Source organism: Antechinus flavipes, chromosome 2, assembly GCF_016432865.1.
Source record: "Antechinus flavipes isolate AdamAnt ecotype Samford, QLD, Australia chromosome 2, AdamAnt_v2, whole genome shotgun sequence".
Classification (NCBI taxonomy): domain Eukaryota; kingdom Metazoa; phylum Chordata; class Mammalia; order Dasyuromorphia; family Dasyuridae; genus Antechinus; species Antechinus flavipes.
This window is the reverse complement of record NC_067399.1, coordinates 321,290,422-321,313,717: the sequence shown is the minus strand read 5'-3', so window position 1 is coordinate 321,313,717 and position 23,296 is coordinate 321,290,422. Positions and strand designations below refer to the sequence as shown.

Sequence of the window (23,296 nt, the reverse complement as noted above, 5' to 3'; positions counted from 1 at the left end):
TGATGGCTCCTGAGGTCCCTTCCAACTCTAGTTTAATGATTCTAGAAAGATCAGGATAAGTTGCAACTTTTGGACAGTAGAGAGATATTGGGAACAATACCTTGCATGATGGTGCTGTCCCTTTGCCTCTTACTTGTCAGACCAATTACTCGACATCCATCAAAGATAAGACCTCTGAATGACCAGAAGCCATGAAAATTATTTTTTTAATAATTACTTTCCATTTTTATTTGTGCTAAAGAGGAATAGGAATCCTACCAGGTTTTCCAAGGCCATTGCCAGTCATCTTAACCTAAGTCTTGCCACTGGACTCAGATGACTCTGGAAGAGAGAGTGAAACCATTGACTTTCCACAGTCTTGCCTCTCCTAAATCCAACTCACTTGCAAGTCAAGACATCACCCTCTTACTGTCAATGGTCCTCTTCAAGAACAAATGACAAACAACAACATAGGAGCTAATCTAAGGAGACCTTCCATAATTGATCATCATCAGAATCCAACAATGTTAGAACTGGAAGAGATCCCAGAGTCCATCTAGTCCAATCTCCTCATCACAAATGAGGAAATTGATGCCAAAGAAATAAAATGAATTGTCCAAGGTCTCACAAATCCTATGTGACAGAGTTAGAGCTGGAGACTGGCTTCTCTGCTTCCAGAACCAGCATACTTTCCTTTCCATTTCACCATGTTGTCTCCCTGGCTTCTTTTTACGAAGAATCCCCTCCCATCTCAACACTTTTGCCTCCTCAGAACATTCTTATAGAAAAGGGACACCATACGCTAGAAAAGGGCATGGGGACATGGATATCATCACAGCAAAGAAATTATACAGATGGGAGGGGAGAGGGGACAAGAAGAGAACAACTGAAATGTTTGTGCAGCACTGGAGGAGATAGACAATTAAATGGACTTCCTGTTCCCAAAGAGGTTTCTTCCTGGCTCCCACACTCCGTGCCTTTCATCAATCCCCAAGAAGGAGCAAGTTTTAAGCTATAATCTTCTATCCATATTGAACACCATATTCTTTTTGAACAAAATTAACTTGGAGTTCCCATGTAATATATGTGAAGGATATATCACATGCAAGCAGCTAAAGGTTTATGCAGCCAGTCAGTTAACAATATTTATTAAGCACTTATTATATATGAGGAGACAGCTAGATGATATAATTGGTAGAGTACCAAGATTGAAGTTGGAAAGACAAGTTAAAATTTTGCCTCAGATACTTAACTAATCTTGTGACCCTGGGCAAGTCAGTTAATCCTGTTTGCCTCAATTTCCTCATCTGTAAAATGAGCTGAAGAAGGAAATGGCAAATCATTCTAAGCTCTTTACTAAGAAAACCCCAAAAACCTTGATTCACAAAGAATCAGACATTACTGAAACAACATGAACCATAACAATATACGGGAGACATAGTCCCTGTACTCAAGAAACTCAAAATCAAAAGGGGGAAAGAATTATATATAAATAAATGTGTGTGCATGCATATATATGTATATACATACACATATATAAAAATATTTATATATTATATGCATGTATATACATATATAAGGAAAATAAGTTATTTATTAAACTCTTATTATGTGTCAGGCATAAGGCTAAACATTTTATGTATATATTCTTTAATTTTATTCTCACAACAATTCTGAAAGGTAGGTGCTGTTATTATCCCTATTTTACAGTTGAAGAAACTAAGGCAAACAGAAATAAAATTTCTTGTCCAAGGACACACAACTAATAAGTATCTGAGGCCAGATTTGAACTCAGATATTTCTGACTCCAGGATTAGGACTCTATTTTCTCACAAGATAAAAAGATGATAAATGGAAGGAACATATTAATAGTTAGGGGGTAATGGGGAAAGGTTGTATTTTTTAAAATGGCATTTGAGTGAGCCTTGAAAAAAACTAGGAATCTAAGGTATGGAGATGAGGAGGAAAAGTATTTCAGGCACAGGGGAAAGTCAGCACTAAGGAACAAAGATAGGAAAATGGAGTATTGTGAATGAGGACCACTAAGAGGTTCAATTTGATTAGATGTGGTATACATGAAAGGCAGAAATGTGGAATAAGGCTGGAAAAGCAAATTGAAATTAGTTTGTAAAGGGCTTTAAAGAACAAACTGAAATTTTTGAATTTGATCCTGTAGGTTATAGGGAAGTCATAGGAGTTGATTAAGTAGGGGATAGTCAGACCTGTGTTTTAGAAAAATCTATATGAGGGATGAATTGGAGGGCAGAGAAACATAGGCAAGGAGATCATTTAAGAACCTTTTGTAATAGTTTGGGTGAAAGGTGATAAGGACCCAAACTCAAGTGATAACCTAGTGAGTAAAGAAAAGAATATATATTCAAAAGATGTTGAAATAGAAATGACAAGATTTGACTACTGTGGGAAATGTGGAAGAAGTAGGAATGAGAACAGAGGATGACACTAATTTTGTGAATCTGGACAATTAAGTTAAGTTCAAAGAGGGATAAAAAAGGAAAAGAAAGGAAAAGGAAAGGAAAATTAACTTTGTTTTAAATGAATTTGGTTTTAAAAATGCTGAGTTTAAGATATCTATAGTACAACCAGTTTGAGATATCTAACAAAAAGTTTGAAACATGGAACTGGAGCTCAGTATAAAGACTAATGCTAACTTGGTATATGATTATGATGGAAATATTATTGTGCTATAACATCCAGCTTCTTAAACTGTGGATCACAACACAATGTTGGGTCTCATAACTGAATATGGGGGCTGCAAAATTATGTTTTATTAACAGAAAATGTTTGATTTTGCATATTTACTTTATATACCCATGCACTTGGTGTTGTTTAAAATTTCTTGAGCAAAAAGGGTCACTAAAAAGGGAAAAAAAGTGTAAGAAACTCTGCTATAAGAAATGACAGACAAGATGATTTCAGAAAAACTTGAAAAGACCTACAAGAACTGAAGCAAAGTGAAATGAGCAGAACCAGGAAAACATTGTACACAGTAATAGCAATACATTGAAAAATTGTGAATAGTTTAAGTATTCTCAGCAATGATCCAAGATAATCCCAAAGGACTATGATGAAGCATACTATCTGCCTCTAGAGAAGGAACTGATATTGTTTGAATACAGACTGAAACATGCTATTTTTCACTTTTTTTCTTTTATTAGAGTCTTTTTTACAAAATAACTAATATAGAAATGTTTTATACGATTGCACATATATAACCTATATCTGATTTCTTACCATGTCAGGGAGGGAAAGGACACAATTTGGAACTCAAAACTTAAAAAAAAAACACAAATATCCAATATTTGTATTTTTTTTAAGTTTTCAATTCCAAATTATGTAACATGTAATTGGAGGAAAAATATTATATATTTTAAAAATACAGATTAATGCTATATAGATATAGATCTGGGAGTCTTCTAGGTAGAGCTGATAATTAAATCCATGAGAACTGATGAGAAAAACAAAAAAGAAAATAAGGATAAAGATAGACATTGGGATACAACCACAGTTAGGGAGCATGACATGGAAGATGATTCAGAGACTGAGTGGGCAGAGAAGTAGAAGGTAAATCAAAAAAGAGGAGCAGCATGAAAATCCAGAGAAAGGAGAGACTCCAAGAGGATATGAATTTCAAATATAGCAGAGTGTCAAATATAGAGATGTTAAATATAGTAGAAAGGTCAAGAAGGATGAGACTAAGAAAAAGTCATTGGATTTGGCAAGTAAGAAATCATGGAAACTTTGGAGAGCACAGTTTCAATTGAATGATACAGTAAAAAGCCAGAGGAAAGGAAATGAAAGCAACAAGAGAAATAGCATGATGCCGTGGGAGCCCTGGATCAGTAATCAGGAAATTTAGCTTCTATTCCTAGTTCCATGACTAGCTATATATACTTGATCAAATCAATCCAAGCCCAAATTTCTCATTTGTCAAATCAGGATAATTGAATCTTACCTGGCCTTCTCACAAAGCTTCTGTGATTATCCAATTAGATGATGGCTAAAAAAATTAGTATAAGAGATATAGAAGAAAAAATGTGAATTTGGATTCAGGGACCCAAATTCAAATTCTAGCTTTCTTCCTAATTATCTGTGTGACCTTTACCAAATCTTTCTTTCCTAGACTTGAGTAAACTCACCTATGAAATAAGAGGGTTGAATTAGAGGAGTCTTTTCCACTTGTAAATCTATATTCTTATAGGAGGATTTGGGAGGAAAAGAAATGTGAGATTTTTTTAAGCAAGTCACAGAAGCAAGTCACATCTCTAACAATGAGATGGAAAATTCCATTTTCATTGGACTTTTTATTCAAATGCCTTAAAAATCAACATTTTTTCTACCTTAGGAAACCCATGTTTCCTAGTATACCTCCCCAACCCAACAAGCACTGATTAAGCACCTACAATAAACAAGATACCATGGTAAACAATAGCGATTGAAAGACAAAATGAAAGACTAGGCTCCTCCCTAAAGGACCTTATAGTCTATTGGGAAGATACAAAATTGCTAATTACAGAAAGGAAGTGATGTATCCAAGGTCACAAAACAAAGTTAAAGGACAATATAGAGATTTGAACTCAGAGCTTTTTACTCCAAAGCCAGTGGTCTTTTCACTATACCATCCTAAATCTTATCTCTCCTCTTTATTGATGAATCTCCACCACAGAAGAGAAAAATCAATCTCACGAAGTACTATTGTGTAATAAAACTGGCTTTCTAATTTTTTAAGTTGAATTGTCTTTCATGTCCCAAAGCCTCAAGTCATGGTATGATTTTCATAGGGGTCTGGAGGTACTAGAAGAAACTCTCATTAAACATACCAGCCATAATCATGATTATTATCAAAGAATCTCTACAGTATAGTTATAAACCTTTTAAGGGGTCATGAAACTCCTTTGCAATTTAGTGAAATCTATGAATTCTTCAGAATAGTGATTTTTTTTTATTCCATAATTGAAAGAAATGCCAGTTTATCATTAGAAGTGAGTTAAAATGAAAATGTAATTTTTCCCATCCAAGTTTATGGACCCCTGAAATCTGTGGAGCACAGGTTAAGAATCTTTTTCTAGGGAACATAGAAGAAGCCTTAGAAGTCATCTAGTTCAACATATTCAATTTCCAGAGAAGAAACTGAAGTCCAGAGAAGGGATGTGAAGACTAATTTGGAATTCCAAAACCACTTCACTAAAGGAAATCCAAAGGTCTGAAAGAGTTAATGAGCCTTCCTTGGGTACCAAGTCTACCATTATACAATGTAGTCCAACAAATATCTAAACATAAGCTTGTGAAAAATCAATTTAAAGGAACTTAACATGGACAAATTATTTAAACATGGACAAATTATTTACATTTCATATATGTATATTCATATGTACATGTATGTATGTAAGATTCACATCAACAATAGAGTAGCTCAAAAAGAAAGATTGGCAGAGTTAAGGTTAAAATAGCAATCATGTTATACAAATAAGGTGCAGAGGAAGAATAGGCACAGAGTCATTAGAGAGGGAGAAAAGCTCATAGTTCTGAAAACCTATTCACATCAGATGGGTTCAATAGGCAACATTACATATATACCATGAAGGGTATAGCACTTTCCAAAATCTATAAAGAAATAAGGGGGGAGGGATGGGCAGATGGGGAAGCAAATGGTGAGAGAAAAAGACAAGGAAGGAATCCTTGGGTCGGGGCAGGTTAAATAATAGCAAAGCAAGTTAAGGAGCAGAATTTAATTAAAAGGCAGCAAGGATAGAAAAGACCTGTGTGTATATGTGAGGTGTTTGTGTGAATATGTGTATATATGTGTATGTATGTGTGTGTGTGTGTGTCTGCATAGGTATACACAAATATCTCTTCTTAAATGTATCTTGCTTAGGAGTGGTGGAGGGAGATAAAAGAGGGAGAAGGAAAAATAAAATAATAAGATGCACAGCAAAGAACCAAAGAACAAATTACAAGGAAGTAAAGAAAAATAGTCATTCATTAATATAATTTCTATATATACTAATATATGTGCTATCTTAATCTAGTAATTTGTTGTTACATATTTTGAATACTCCCTGATATTCTTCTGGGCACATGACAATGTTCTCTTTTGTTTTGCTTTATTTTGTTTTATATTTCTTTTCTGTTTTTCTTTTTTTTTTTACTGTTTGTTTTTTCAAATAAAAAAAGCAAAAAGGAAAAAAAAAGGTCTTAAGATTAAAAAATTTGAGAACCCCCCCCAAAAAAAGAAAGCTTGACATATTTGTGGTAGCCCTGAGAAACTATTTTTCTTCTCAGTAGGCCATTAGAAGATGACTATTGAACCAAAATGTCTTAAGTCTATTAGTTTCAATACTAAGATAATAGTAGTATTAGCAGTAGTAGTAGTGGTGGTAGTGGTAGTGGTAGTGGTGATGCTAGTAATAATAATAGTAGTAGAAGTAGTAGTAGTAATTGTTATTGTTATTGTTGTTGTTGTTGGGTAGCTCAGTGCACTGGGCTTGGAATCAGGAAGACTCATCTTCTTGAGTTTAAATCTGGTCTCAGCCACTTACTAGCTCTTATGACCCTGGACAAGTCACTTATCCCTATTTGCCTCAATTTCCTCATCTGTAAAATGAGTTGGAAAAGAAATGGTAAACTACTCCAATATCACTGCTAAGAAAACCCCAAATGGGGTCAAGAAGACTCAGATGCAATTGAAAAATGATTCAAAAATAACTGTAGCAACAGCAATAGTATTAGTAAGTAGCATTTTTCTAGCACTTAACTATGTATCAGACACTATGCTAAGCATTTCCAAATATTATCTCATATAATCCTCAAAAGAACCCTAAGAAATGGATGATAGTATTATCTTTACGTTTAAGGCAAAAAAGTTAGGTGGCTTAAACCCAAAGTTGGGAAGTTTCTGATCTGGATTTGAATTTAGATTTTCTTAACTCCAGGCCCAGCACTCTATCACCTAGCTGCCTATCTCAAAAAATGGTTTTGTTTTTTGAATATTACTATTCTATGCTACCACAAATATTGGAGCTCTCTGAAAGCAATGCATTAAACAAACCTGAGTGATTACTATCATCCTCATCATCAACATCAACATCATTATCATTATCATCATCTCTTAATCAACAATTTCAGGGAATCAATGAGTCATTATAATGAGAAGCAACCTTGAACTTCAGCTCTATCTTTGCCAAGTTAGACCAAGGCAATTCTATGATCTCATTTAGAGCATGCAGTCAAAATGCCACAATCATTTTAACTTGGACCATAGGAGATATTCTCCATGATTTTATGATCATATCAAAGTTGGACAAATGAAGCATCTTGAGTTTATACCATCCTCAGCCCTCACTGAATATCATGTTTTATGTGGACTGAGATGAACAAGAAAAAGAAGAAAATAGGTAGCACAATTATTAAGTGTTAATAGTATTTTGGTGATCTTATTCGTGAGTTTAGGAATTGGGGGTAAATGGCAAACTTTGCGTAATAGGATAATTGGACCAAAGCTTCTAGAATGAACCTTTTTTTTTAACAGATAAGGAAACTGAAGCCCTAAGAAGTAACATGTTCAATTCAGCACCAAGCACAGGATTTGGCAGATGGAAGGAAGGAATAGTGTGGACTCAGAAATATTTCCAGCAATCTTGAATGCATTTGACTTCACTTGTCCTTGGGCTCACCCTTGGCATTTTACCTTGCAAACATAAAATGTTTTCATCAGGAACATCAGTCTGATCCTTGATAAATGACAAACATGCCCTTCTTTCCCCTTCTTCTTCACCAAAGCTAGCAGTGTAATCACCTTCAAGCTCTAAATTATAGAGGGAGAAAGCCAACTACTCATCCCACAGGTACAGAGATTAAATGTACTACCAGAAAATCCTTGTAGCTTTGAAATCTGGCCTTGGCTTCTCTGCAAAGTATACTGTTAAGCAAGAAACATGAGATGCACTTTATGGAAAGGACAAAAGATTTCTATAGTCGAGTACAGGACCAGGAGTCTTTCAGATAAGAGAATATCTTCAGTTCTTAATAACATAGTGTCGTTCCTTTTAGTCACCTGCCCTGAACCCCATGACAAAATTCTCCCAGTTGCTAAGTTACTTACAGCCTGATCATGTGAATGGGCTCTCATCCTAGGGAGCAGACCTGTTTCTAAAATGCAAATTACATCCTACTATCACAAGTGGTCTCCTCTCCATGGAAAGAAGCAGCTGCTAATATCCAATCAGCTAACATCTGGAGAGAGTTGGTTACCTTTGGGCCATTCTAATACAGAACAGAAATGTTTGTTTGTCCTGCTAATTATACGACAGCAGAATTAAAGGTTAGTGAGGAAAGTTGAAGCCAAATGATTGCACAAGGCCAAAATGTCTTTTTGAAAGAACAGCTGCCAAATGGATGAGAAAATATTCGTCCCCTGGGACTCAGCAGAGGGCCTCAGGAAACACATTTAAAGGGGACAAGGGAATCACTTGGCTTTCTCTTTTATGACTCCAAATCTCTTTTGGTTCCTAGAAACTCATTCCAGGAAACAAATCTGTCTATCTTTCAGTAGCACTGTTCCCAGAAATAAATAACTTTTTGTTTTGAGTCATGGCTGCTCATGACTAATCATTCTGCTTCATTCGGAGTGTTTGAGCACAGAGGTAAGGAATAAAGGTGTATTCAGAGAAGAAGGCTTAGGTGAATGAATCTGCTACATAAATATTCAGGTTCTTGAATTAAGAAATATCATTGTTTATCCAAGACCAGTAGACATCTTCAAAATATCCAAGTGAGTTCATCCTACAATTAGCAGAACACTTAGCATCCTTTAGGTTCTGGGAAATATGTATCCCCAGATACCTAACTCTTCAATCTAAATGACAAGCAGTTTCAAGAAACTTCAAGATCATTGGCAAAAGACACACAAGGAATGTGCTAAGGGACTTCAAAGTATTTTCTAAAAATTTAAGAGAAGGACTTATCAATTTTAATACAAGTTACACACTCATGTGCAGAAATTACAGTTTTCCTGGGCATAATGATTCATGTCAGGATCACTAGTTGTCCATTACCATATTGGCAATGTCCTATATCCTTAAAAGATATAGTCACTGATGGGAATGATCCATAGGGTCATATAATAGTACTGGTTGACAGTGGTCAGATTCTGACTCTTCCATATCACCCAGTCTGATTTCCCTAGATATCATAAATATTGAAGAGAGCCTTCAATAGGATCTATGTACATATGCCTATGGAAGGCTTACATCCATTGAGAGACTATTTCTTCACCTCCCACAGAGTATTTTGCAATAATATCATCCCCTCTCTTGAACTGTAGGCCCATATGCCTCCAGGTGTTCTACCAGAGATGGAGTAATGTTTTTTCAGGATCTACCATGTTTGTTTTCTGCATACTTCTTAAAGATGTGCAAAGGAATCCAAAAGTACCAGCTGCAAAAGCTACTGGCATTAAGGACAATAATTCTCTCCTACAGCTGAGCTCTGAGAGTGATTAATAGTAAAGGAAGCATGTGTTTGCATTTAATAGATAGTCAGCAGGATTTTTCCAGATCCCCTAATGGGGAAATTGTGTAGTTAATGGACCAGCTAAGTGAAGTGTATTTTCATGGTCAACATTATATTTACAGGTGAGGAAAACTAGTTCACAGAGAGATTTGGCAGATAACTTATTCCAATAGCTTATTTTGGCTTCAGCGTCATAGTAAGGATACTCTTTTTGAGAGGCAATATGGAAATAATAAATAGATTTGGGGTCAAGAAAGACCTGAGTTTGAGTTCCCCCAGACACTGTTTGATGTGATAGTGACATCTCAGCGTTCAGTTTCTTACTCATAAGATAATATCCCCTACTCACAGGAGTATTGTGAGGTTAAATTCAAATATTATATGTAAAATGTTTTGCAACCATTAATGTATTATGTAAATATGAACAATTGATTATGAAAGTTTGTGATTTTGTCATTTAAGATGTGGACCTAAGATACTAAGGCATGGAACACAGGTCTTAAAATGTGATCATTCTCAATCTTCAGGTACAAGTAGATGAGCAAAGTATTGAGAGAAGTCATGAGTGTTAGCAAACGCCTTTTTTTAAAGAGAGGGGAAACCATCATTTAACTTATTTATTATTTATATTTTAGTGGCTCCTATCTTATTTATTAGTTCTCTCTGCCCTCAGTAGTCCAGGGATACAGGATAGCTCAGTAGTACTTAAACTAACCTAGAGTTCCTTGAAATACTCAGAAAATGAAACCTCAGATCATTCTAGGAAGTTATCAGAATTTTGTCATGCCCACCAACTACTTAATTCAATTAGGGACGTTTGGTCCTTGTAATATTTGGTGCTCAAAAGAGAAAATATAGAATGTAGATACAAAGCAAAGTAGCATGAGTCATCACTGGAAAAATCTTTCCTTACTCAGCTAATGCTGTCACAAGAAGAGAGAACTGGAGAATTCTTCTGATTTTACTGCTCCTCACTTGGTTGGATTTACTGTTGGAACTCTGTAGCAAATGCTAGAAGCTTCTTTTCTCAGGGAGGCAATCAAGATAATCTAATAAGATGATATTTAAGAAAAATAAATGTCTTATAAAATTTTCTATTTGAGTAAAAATCAACCTCACAAGTCATGAAATGAAGAGGATATACAAAAAATCATTGGGGTAGGGAAGAGTGAAATTTTAGTGGCTAACAAATTTAAAGTGAGTCAGAAGTATGATCTGGTAACCAAACATACTAGCAAAAATCTTAGGTCACCTTAATACTTGGCAGGTATCCAGGACTAGAGAGGTCTACTCTGCTCAAAACACACATCCATTCTGAGTGCCCCATTTTATGAAAGACATTGCTAAATGGTGAAACATTTTGGATCCATCCCATTGAAAGATTCATTGAAGGAACTGTTGAAGGGAAGACTTAAAGGGTATATCATAGTTAGCTTTGAGTATTTGAAAGGCTGGCAGATGGAAATGTGTAGACTTTTCTGTTTGGGCCCAGAGGATAAAACCAGTAATAACTGATGAGAGTTATAAAGAAGCAAAATTGGGCTTGATGAGAAAAATCTTTTGATGTAAGGAAAATGTATTGGAAAGTGAAATGGTCTGCTTCAAAAGGTAATAGGTTCTCTCTCATTGGATGTTTTCAATCAAAAGTCTAGATGAATCCTTTCTATTATATAAGGCATTATGGTTTAGGTAGAGGTTACACAACATTTGCCATTGAGAGTCCTTCCAAGACTGATATTATGATTCTATTAATACATCTTATGGTAGCAACCCTTTTTGTAGTGGCAAGGAACTGGAAACTGAATGGATGCCCATCAGTTGGGGAATGATTGAATAAATTGTGGTATATGAGTGTTATGGAATATTATTGTTCTATAAGAAATGACCAGCAGGATGATTTCAGAAAGGTCTGGAGAGACTTACATGAACTGAAGCTAAGTGAAGTGAGTAGAACCAACAGAACACTGCACATAGCAACAAGATTATTTGATGATCAATTCCGATGGATTCCTGGCTCTTTTCAACTATGAGGTGATTAAGGCCATTTCCAATAGACTTGTGATGGAGAGAGCCATCTGCATCAAGATTGTAGAGATTGAATGTGGATCACAACATAATATTTTCATCTTTTTTGTTGTTCTTTGTTTGCTTTTTTTTCTTTCTCATTTTTTTCCTTTTTTAATCTGATTTTTCTTATTCAGCATGATAAATGTAGAAATATATATAGAAGAACTTATATGTTTAACATATTTTGGATTACTTGCTGTCTAGGGGAGGAAGAGAAGAAGAAAAATTTGAAACACAGGTTTTAGAAGAATGAATGTTGAAAATTATCTTTATATGTATTTTGAAAATAAAAAGCTATTATTAAAAATACATATTATGAAAAGTAATACATTTGAAGGTATATTTTTTCTTGTAATCAGAGTACAAGTGTTTGGCTTTATGATCATCATTCCAGATCAAAAAACCATGGAATATTTTGAGTATAAGTTCTGAACCTGAGGATCTTTTTTAAAAATGCATATGTAAAATCTCTAATTAGCTTTGCTTCTACAAAACATTCTGAAAGCCTAAAAGAAAGAAAAGTGTTGGGGGGAAAGGGGTAAGGGAGGGAACATGATAGAAAGGAGATTAATCAAGGCAAACTATTGGAAAATGTCTACACAGTGACCAGAAAGAGGGGAAACCCAGACAGACAAAAGACTGGAGGCCTCTCAGAATTTCAAAGGGAAATTTTTCTCTTCTTTTCCTTCAATAACAAAAGAAAGATACCCTAGGGGATTATTTTTTGTTGAAACTTTAGACTGTGGGGTATTTGTTTTACTTTTTGCTGATATGTATGATTCTTCATGACCTTGTCTGGGGTTTTCTTGGCAGAGATACTGGAGTACTTTGCCATTTCATTTCCCAGCTCATTTTACAGATGAGGAAACTGAGGCAAACAAGGTTACATGACTTAACCAGAGTCACACAGCTAGTGATTGTTTTAGGTCAAATTTAAACATATTCCTAACTCCAGACCCAGTGGTCTGTGCACTGTGGCGCCACCTAGCTGCCTCATTAGCTAATAATCCTAAACAATATTGAATTAATGATCTACCTAGTGATGATCAGTGCATTTAGAGAACAGGGTACAATCAGATTACTGTAATCCTAAATCAGAAGCCGTATGGTCTGTGGGAAGCACACTTGCCTTGGAATTAAGACCTCAGATCAAACCCCAAATCTGTTTTTTTTTTTTTACTACCTGTATCATTGAGCCTTAAACTCTCTGAAACTATTGTTTCTTTATCAATAAAAGGAGAATTTTTATCTAAAGGTCGGTATGATTAAATCTATAGTCTTGCTTTGGATGATAAGAAGATGATATTTCAGCCTTAAGGACTTCTGTTAGATGAATTTTAGGTGCTTGAGAAACCATCTTTGATATAATATTTAACACACTAACAGCTCTAATTGGGTAAAGAAAGTGATTCAATCTCTGTCATTCCCATGTCCGAATCTATAGCTTTTCTCTCCATCAGAATGAGCGGCCCCAGGCTCAAGGCAGCTGGGTAGCTCAGTGGATGGAGCACTGTATCTACAGTTAGGAAGACTCTTCAAATGTTAGTTCAAATCTTGCCTCAGACACTTCCTAGTTGTGTGACCCTAGGTAAGTCACTTAACCCATTTTCTCATCTGTAAAACTAGCTGGAGGGTTGAATGGCAAACCATTCCATTATCTTTTCCAAGAAAACTCCAAACAGGGTCATGACGTCAGGTATGATTGAATACATTACATAGACCTTCAGCCAAACATATTTCAAAAGTTCTTAAAGTATAATCTCTAAGGTTTTATTGACAATTGGAGACAGCTAGACAGAGTATAGTCGGTAGAGCCTGGGACCAGGAGGTAGGGAGATCTGAGTTCAGATCCAGCCTCTGACACTTAAAAGTTGTGTGATCTCTGCTGTTCGTCCAACAAGACAAGTGGCTGTCCCCCAGGCCTATAATGTTCTCTCTCCTCATTTCTACCTCCTGTCGTTCTTCAAATCCCAGATAAAATCCCACTTTCTACAGGAAGCCTTTCCAATCCCCCTTAATGCTAGTAGCTTCCCTCTACTGATTACCTCCAATTTCTCCTATATATTTCTTGATTAAATATAGTTGTTTGCATATTATCTCCTTCATTAGGGTGTGAGCTCCTTGAAAACTTGGATGTCTTTTCCTTTTGTGTATCTAGCACTTAGTACAATGTCTGGCACACAGTAAGCACTTAACAGATGTTTATTGTCTGATTGGGAAAATCACTTAACTAATAGTAATTAGCTGCCTCAGTTTCCTCATCCATAGAATGGGGATGATAATACCACTGATAGGATTGTTGCGAGGATGAAATGAAATAATTATAAAGTGTTTAGTATAGTGCCCATCACATAGCAAATGCTATATAAATGTTAGTATTATGATGATTATTAAGATGGGTTGATAATAGTACCTATCTCCTAGAGTTGTTGAGGGGAAAAAATGAGATGATTAAAATGCACTTTGCAAATCCTAAGAAGCTAAATAAATGCTAGTCATTAGCTATTATTATTTAGTCCTCCTGGTTTTTCTTTAAATAGTACTTACAATTAAACACAGCTCTTTGTCTGCTCATCAGGAACTTGAGCATTTTGTAAGCAACAAGGATTGGTCCCTGGGCAAGGACAAGTAAAATCCCCCTTCAGTAGAAAAGTATTTGCCCATAAGAAACAAACAAAACTACCTTCCTGAAGTGTAAAAAGCTAAGATCTCAGAGACATCCTGTAAGAGGTATAATGGCACAACAGGCCGAATGATAGCCTATATTTGAATCCTATTTCTGTTATTTAGGAAACCTGGTTATATCGCAAATTCACTATGTTCTCATCTGCAAAATGGAAATGATATATGTAACACTTACCTCATAGGGTTGTTGTAAAAATCAGATGGCATAATGTATATAAAACACATTTCAAGCCACAGAACATTATATAAATTCCATTTACTATTCTTATTAATCAGGGGCAAGTCCCTTAATTGCTCTGAGCTTTGGGTTCCTTATCTGTAAAATGGGTATAATATACCTGTATTACGCACTTCACAGCATTGTGGCAAAGCTCAAATCTGGTAACATATTAAAGTGTTATGCAAAACTTACTTCTTCTCTGGGATTCCCTTCTCAAAATCCTGTATGGATTTTGTGTATACATGATTATTTACATGTTATCTTCACCACCAGAATGTAAACTCTTTGACGGCAAGGACTGCGTTTTTATCTTTATATCTCCAGAGCTTTGCCTGGCACACAGTAAGCACTTAATAAATGCTCATTAATTTAATGACGAAAGCGCTACATAAATATCAATGATGGTTGTTATTACTTATTCCTTAGGGACACATGCATCCCCCATTTGAGTGTGATATTTCAACCAAATCCAGTATTTCAAATTTTCCCAGCCGCACGAGGAGCAGCTTTGTGACAGCTGTTATTCCCATATTTTTAAGCTGAAGAAACTCAAAGCAACTGAGAAAGAAAGCATCAGCAGTGCTGACATTAAAGTGGCCCACACCTGGGCAACAAGGAGATGACTTTTCAGGAAACACTGTCGCTCCTCCAACTCCACCAGCCCCAACTGTCAATGGGCTCACTTAAATACCCCCTCCAAATGGGATAAGTAACGTCAAGCATCCCAGGTACACCACAAGCCCCCACTGCAGTTAGACCCTGACACAATGCTCTGCTACATCAAGCACAGTTAGGTAGCACACACAGTGGAGGCCCTTAATGAATCCTTGTTGATCATGGAGATGGAGATGATGATGTTGGTTTTATGAGTGACATGACTGGCATCATGATGGCGATGTGGACATCAACCCTGGCCTTCTGTCTGCTTTGCATGACACCTTCTGAGCAAAATCCACCTCCATCATGGCTTCTTATCGAGACAAGTAACACACATGCATGAACCTTGACAACATCCCAAATCAGCAATATTGAAAAACTCCATGAAAAGTCCAGCCACAATTACAGAACAGAATGGCTAGAACATTATTTATGGAGATGTGAGGGTGTTGGAAATAAATTTTATTTAAGAGAGGTTTACAAAAGTGGGAGGCAGACCCTGTATTTCTGCAAAGTTTAATCACAATTCTAATTCTTAACGTTTGGGGACTTGGCTGTCAAACTAAACTGAACCTTCTGGGGGTGGGGATAGGGAAGCAGCTCAATATTGTTTTTCATTTTGTTTTTGTTTTATTTTGCTTTAGGATGATAAGAAGTCACCCTGGCTGATCTCTTGCTAGGCTGGGTGTGGAGATGATGGAGTAGTGGTAGGGAGTTTTTGTAGCTTGCAATTTAAACAACAACGGGGAATATGCTACCATCCTTCCTTTTTTAAAAGTGGGTGAGACTGTTTCATACACTAAACCATTTATAGTAACACTATGAATCAAGCACCTATTTACAAGTATTCCAGTGTCAAACAAATTGTATGTTTATTGCCATTCCTATTATTACAAGGGAAGGACATTCAATAGCACAGAAGTGTAAAGAGGCCATGCTTGTAATCAAACTGGGGTAAACCTAGTAATCCAGACACTTCAGTCCAGATCCATTCATAAGGCCATTTGCACAATATTAAAATATTACTCAAATGATTATTATTTTTTAACTCCATTGGCAGGACCACATGACAAAGTATTCAAATCAAATGAAATAACATATGTATAGCACTTTGCAAACCTTAAAGCACTACACAGATGCTAGCTTTCATTGTTATTATTGTTGTTTTTCTTCTGTTATTATAATAGTTTATATCTTATAATAATAATGTTATTAATAGTTATTATAAAATCATCATAATATTTTAATCATATTATTATAATAACTATTAGCACTCTAGCCTTGCACTCTCTGCCCCCAACAGGAACCTGAATTTGGCATTTTGGTTACTCAGACCTTTCTTTGTTCTTGCTGAACCCGACCTTCCATTTGCACTACAGGTGCTTCAGGCCAGCTCTGCACCATGAGATCTTTGCTAAGCATTTCTACAGAGACATGAAAGATTACCACCCCCAAAATGTGGGAAACCAGTAATGCTTCAATTTCTGATGATCCTTAGTTTTATTTCTGAATTTAAAAAAAAAAATAGAATGGTGCTCTAATTTCAAATGATCTTTAGTTTTATTTCTGAATTTTTTAAAGTATCATAACTACTAGAATGGATAGAGATTTTTCATTTCTTGGATGCAATTGTGTTAAAGCCCCATGAAAATCCACAGCTGGGTGCCAGCTTGCTTCTTTGTTTTCGCACAAAATGGGGCTTGTTTGGGGGCAGGGCTTGTTGATCATCCCATGGCTAATTCACTTCAGTCAAATTTGGGGGATTTGTTTTGTTTTGGGTTTTTTTTTTTTAGTACATAGTCAATATTGATTCAAGTGACTTTGAGGGAATAAAAATAAGAGAAAAAAACACTCCTCACTTACCACCATATCCAACTTGCAGAAATAAAAATACCTAGAGCACATACATGAATGGCTTCCTTAAAAGCATGAGGGAGCAGAGTTGATCTTTATTTTCGTAATAAAAACGTGGTTTCTTTCTTAACGTTAATATTGTCTTTATTTTACATTAAGTGCTTTTTTGATTTCACTTCTTCACAAACCTGCTTTTATCTTTTGAAGTACAATGTACTTTAAACAAAAATACTGTGCAAGGTCAGCACTTTTTTTTCCTTTTAAATATTGAAATAAATAAAATAGTTAACTTTTTTTTCAGTTTGTATTCAGTTACTTCTATTGTAGAGCAATTCCAGTCTGACCTGGGTACTTTTTCACAGACACTTAAAGGAACCAAAATCAAAGGTTAAAAAAAAATTCTTCTTATTGCACAAGCTTAGGCCCTTTCCAAGAATTCTCTGAGCAGAGCAGGAGGGTTTTCCATGGTCCAGGTTCCTGTGTTAGTTGAAACACAGGCATGGGAAGGGGCCAGGCAAAGGGAAGAGGAAGAGGAGGAGGAGAAGAAGAAGAAGAATGAGGAGGAGAAGAAGGAGGTTCAAATCATCCTGGCTTCTTTTCACCTTCTTCAGAAATGGCTTGCTTGAAGGATGTCGGAGTCCCCAGAGCACAGAGAGTCGACTGCAGAGGGAAAGGCAATGAAAGATAAAACAAAAAACACCACCACAGAACAGCTCTCTAAAAATTCAAAATCAGAAAATTAAAGAATAAATAAGACTTTTGAAAAAGAAAAGAACAACAACAAAAAAAAGAAAAATAACCAACCAATTACAAATTTAATGGGGCTCTGAGAATGAAAACCAAGCTGCTTTTTCTCCCTTGAAAGTGAACAGTGGGAAAATCAGTTGAAATAAGGGCAACTCAATTGCTCCTGGGTAATGTGACACAGGAAGCAGAAAGAACACAGCTGGACTTTCAGTTCTTTGGAGGAGCAGCAGACAGAACTAGGTGTTCGGCAAAACCTTTTTTTTTTTTAACTCAGAAACTGAACAGGATTTTTATAAGGGGAAAAGAGTATATAGATAACTCCATGGTGACTTTCTCATAAAGTCTTTTTTTTCCCTATTTAGAAAGCCTGAAAAGTGTTCTGATAATTCAACCCATCTACCTGTTGCTTTGTTGGAAATGAATGATCTTATATTATACATACTGTCAAGTTCCCCATATATATTTAATTTTATATAAGGCTGGGGCAGGGGTAGAAGGGAAGAGACTAATGTCCAGTGTTGAGATACCTGCCACCTTGATAAAACATGATGGAGCAACCTTGCCTCATGGTCCCATTGCTGTATTTACTGGGATTGGGCCATCAGTCCCGGCATATCCCCTCAGATCCAGGACTAACTCAAAAGGTCTGTTTCAGTTACCAGTGGGCCCCATTGATCCAAAGAATCAGTCTTAGACCCAATTGATTGCTTGGAGAAGATAGGAGGTACCCATCCTTCAGCTCTGGAACACACCAGAGAATTGTGGAATTTTTGTTCTAGTTGAAATAAAGTTTACTCAGTTATTTCAGTGCTGAGAACAGGGTCAAAAATGAGAAATAAAGAAACACTGATTCTAACCTACTTGGTGGTGACTCTTTAATGATTGGGGACCGATTGGGAGCTATGAATAGCCTGACAGGTACTCTCCAATTTCAAAAAGAGCAGTAGAGATGGAGAGTATGCTGCACACACTCCCCACAGACAGCCAAGTTCATTTCAAGCTCCATTAGAGACACAAGTGGTGGATATGGCCCAAATGGAAAAAAAAAGGCAAAACCAGCAAGGAAAAAAAGTTCACAAGCAAATAAAACTCTCTCCCAACAAACTTTCTTCTTTCATAGAGTCCTTCCAAGCACAAGATTTTTTCATCTCTCTCCTCCATTTCTATCACTAAGACCTTTCTATATTTTTGATGGTATAAACAAAAATCTCCATCTCATAAAGTGCTTAATAAATGCTTCTACCTTTTCACAAGCCCTGGCATACTTTTTCCCTACCATTGAATCAATATTCAACATCTACCTATCATGTAGCTATCCTTTAGAGCCCAACTTAAATATGACTTTCTTCATATAGCATTCCCTGATCTGCCTTCACACCATCCTGTCAGTTAAAAAAGACCTCCCCTTCAACCTCATGTAGCACTTTGCTTTATAACTCTAAAATACTCTGATCATACTATCGGGACTGGATCTGTGAAGAAAAAACTGTCAATTGCAGATGGCACCTTCTCAGTATTTGTGCAAAGCAAGACTTAATACAGGTCCTTTTAGCTTTCATGCTTGGTTTTTAACCACTACTCCATGCTTCTTTAAATATTACATAGAATGGCGATCTGATTTATGTTTCATTCTCTTACTAAACTATAAACTCCATGTGGGAAACACCTGTATTTTGTCTAAATTTTGCATCCATCTCAGCCAACTAGTAGTGATCAGGGTCCTGTTTATAGTCAATACTTAATGAATATTTGCTGAATAAATGAAAGAACTGACCAAATTCTACACTGGGTGTTTCCTTTGCTCTTTCCCTTCAATCTACTCCAATGGTTCTCAAAGTGTAGTCTGGGAATCCCTCAAAGTCTCTGAGACTCTTTCAGAAAGCTTCACGGTCAATGTAATCAATATGATGACATTTTAATTATTTCTAATATGATAAATATTTTCTTTATTTTAACATTCTTTTTTATTTTGAGTTCCCAATTCTCTCCCTTTGTCCACAATTCCCCAACCATGGAAATGGCAAGCAATAGATCAATTATATGTGTGAAGTCATGTGAAATATTTTTTAATATGGTAAATATCAATAAATGTAACCCACATAAACAAATGCTCTTGGAGAAAGAGAGTCCTCAATAATTTTAAGAATATAAAGGGGTTCTGAGACCAGAAAGTTTGAGAACCATTCATTCATCCATTCATTCGCCATTACTTTGCTTTCTAATTCTCCTGCCACCTTTTTATTCTCTCTTTATTGCCTTCTTCCAGGGGAGGAGAAGGGAAGAGATGGGAAACCTCATCTTCTTCCATTTATTTCTTTTTTTATTTCTTTCTTTGGCTCTTGCTCCTTTATTTCAATTTTTTTAAAAATGATAGCAGAAAAAAATTGCTATAGACTTCTTCCTGGCAAATGAAGTTCTCAAAGCTCTTACTAGTTCCTCCTCTCTGATTTTTCAGATGCTTCCTCCCCCATCTGAGCCATAGGAATTCTATCTTTTATTTCCTTTCACTTTGCACCATACTCCTCTTGCCAATTTCTTGAAACGCTCTTTATTGATGTACTCATATTTTCCCAAACGTACTTGACCATTCCTGACCATTTTACTTCCCCTAGAATGCCATCTTCAGTCTCCCTTTTTTCTTCTCTGAACTTCCCCCTCCTCTATCCCAAGTTATTGACCTAATATTCAGCTATTCCTTATTTCTTGCCAAAATTTTCCTCCTAATTCCCTCCTGCTATTTTATCTGTAGGCTATTTAGTGTGTTGTTGCCACATTCATGTCCCATTACTACTATTGCAAGGAAGCTTGGCTTTCCCCGCTTCTTAGCACTAATTCTAACCTTCCTCTCCCATTTCTAAAATCTCTATTCTTTCTTCCTGTCGCCTTCTGCTGACTTACTTCTTTTGTTTCCTTTTGATTTGTCTTTTCAGTATCTTCTACCTGCTTTTGACTACAACTATCTGGAACAGTACCCAGCATATGACTCCTTTCTACCCAGGATATTTTTCCTTTCATATAATATAATTAGAAATTAATAATCTTCTTTTCATACTTAAATACTATTCTTGAGTTAGAAGTTTTTTCAATGATGTCTTCATTACTAAATTTGATCAATGTCACTTAATGAGCATCTACTGATTGCAAAACATGGAATCAGCCCTTGGAGCAAACAACTCTGAATTTTAATTATCCATGATGTCTTGCATTTGTCTTTCCCTTTGAGTATTAAGATATAGCAGTTTCTTGAATCACAGATTTTGCCATGAATTTGCTACCACCTCCATTAACTGTGGAAACAAATACTTTGGTCTTAGGGCAAATCCCACGGGACTTCAAAAGACTCTCCAAATTATTTCATTGTACTAAAAGACTTCCTCCATAATGCCTTCCCAAAGTGTTTCAGGCCCTAGTAATTATTCAATTATAGACTGCCTTAGGAAATCAATGAAATTTAGGCCTGTGTTATTATTTAGAATTTAAATTCTTTCACAGTCTGGTTCCAGTCCATCTTTCCAGTTCAACAGTACATTATCCTCCATACACTCTGCATTGCTGTATAATTGACTCTCTTGCTAATACATGTATATAATGATTCATCTCCAGCCTCCATGTCTTTGCAAAACCTTCCTTATTTTCACTTTGTAGGATCCCTGGCTCTCCTCAAACCTCAATTCATGTAACACTGCTACAGAAATCTTTCCTGACCTTACTAAGTGCTTCTGACCACCCCCACCCCCAATTTATTTCTGTCCAGTGTGTGTTTTTAACATTTATTTTTCTGTAATCTCCTCACCCCCACCACACATACACACTTAGAATATAAACTCCCTGAAGCTAAGGATTGTTTCATTTCTATCTTTATAACAGTAGCACTTAGGAGAGTCCTTGGAATATATCAGATAGTTTTGGAGGAATTTCTTAAACTCACATTGCTATTGAATTTTTCAAGTATGTAGTATTATTTTTTTCAACCAGATTATAAAATCTTTTAGCCATAAATTATGTATTATACATTTTTGTGTTCACCAAAATACTATGTCTACAATCAATGTTTCAACAGTATTCATGAAATGAAGGAATGTGGTTATAACTGACACTTTAAGTAAGTGGATCGTTATCAAATATTTGTAAATCCATTCTGTTAACACTGTTTGGCACATTGTAAGCACTTTAAAATGTCTGTTGTTTAATTATTGTCTGTAAAGACAGAGATAAGACAAACTACAAATCAGATCTAACTTCTGGGTCACCAATTAAATGGATGCCCTGAGTTCCCCTCAAAAACCTTATCTCAAATCTTTTTAGGCTCATAACAATACAGAAGTCATTCCCTATTTCCAACCATTTTGTAATGCAATTGTCACTCAATCAGAAGGATTTCCTCCATTTGTAGTATGGTGGCTTTTCTTAAAGAAATCTTTTGTGGACAGAAAATGCCATCTGCAACCAGGAAAAAAAAATGAGACTAAATGTAAATCAACACATGCTACGTTTGCTTTTTTTTCTGTTTGTTTGTTTTTTTATTTCTCCCATGGTTTTTCCATTTGCTCTGATTTTTCTCTCCTACCATAATTCATAAAACAATGTGTATTAAAATAAATAAACTGGAAAAAAGAAATCTTTTCGATAGCTTATAAGCCTTTCATTATATAATGATCTAATGTTTCATTGTTAGAAATACATGTCCTTGGGCTTATGCTATGAAAAAAGATGTAGGTATAACTTCTCTCACTTTTCTTCCACTAACTACCCCAATTTCCAATTAAACACAAAACTTCCACTTCCAAACATACAAAAATCTCCTGGGAAAAGTTCAAAGAAAGTCAATCTGATTGTTCACATAAATAGTCAATATTGAGTCTTTTTTAAAAAAATGTCCATTTTCAAACTCAAGATTACCTATTTCTAGTGTAGCTATCTCCATGGCCAAATTCTTCAATGCAAAAAAAAAATCCTTGGATAGATGTTTAATGAAAATTGTTCAGTCCTTCACAGACTTTACCTAGTGACTTCTTACAGGGATAAGATCTTGGTCTACTATTTCTTTAATTAAAGGATATTCCCAGGTGAGGAAATCCCCTTTATCAATGCAAGTCAGCACCCTCTCTGCAATTTATAGGCTCAGAGAGTTTCCTGAAAGGTATGTGACTTACTCAGCATTACCTAGACAGCAAGTCTCAAAAGCAGAACTTGAACTCAGATCTTCTAGTCTTTAAATTCAGTTATCTACCACTACACCAGAGGTAACTCATGGCCCCTTAGCTCATGCAGCTCCTCCAGACTCCCCAATATAGCCCCAACCACATTAAATTATTATTATAAAATGTTGAACAAAATAAATAATAGCATAAAACATACTTATTAATTTATGGTTTTCTAAGTCAATATGCTTCATTTCTATTAGACTTTGACAACATTGTACTAAACTAAGTTACTTCACAGTTTATCATTTAATTTGGCAGGTGAAAAGTAGAAATATCTATTTCCTATCAAGCAAGGCATAAAAAAGTTAAATGATTCATTAAATTACTTTAATTAATGATAGTTATTTAAATCAAT

At 35.7% G+C, this 23,296-nt stretch overlaps 1 protein-coding gene across 7 annotated transcripts in view; it reads right to left on the bottom strand.

The window, feature by feature from the left end:
- Positions 1-23,296, bottom strand: part of DPF3 (double PHD fingers 3) — a 406,354-nt gene that overhangs the window by 34,107 nt on the left and 348,951 nt on the right. For 2 of the 7 annotated variants that reach the window (XR_007950649.1, XR_007950651.1), the window contains one exon: positions 15,984-17,650. The exons of the other annotated variants lie outside the window; for them this stretch is intronic. The gene's annotated coding sequence lies outside the window, so the exon portion shown is untranslated. Of the gene's footprint in view, positions 1-15,983; positions 17,651-23,296 lie in introns of those variants that run through there. 7 annotated transcript variants of the gene reach the window in all.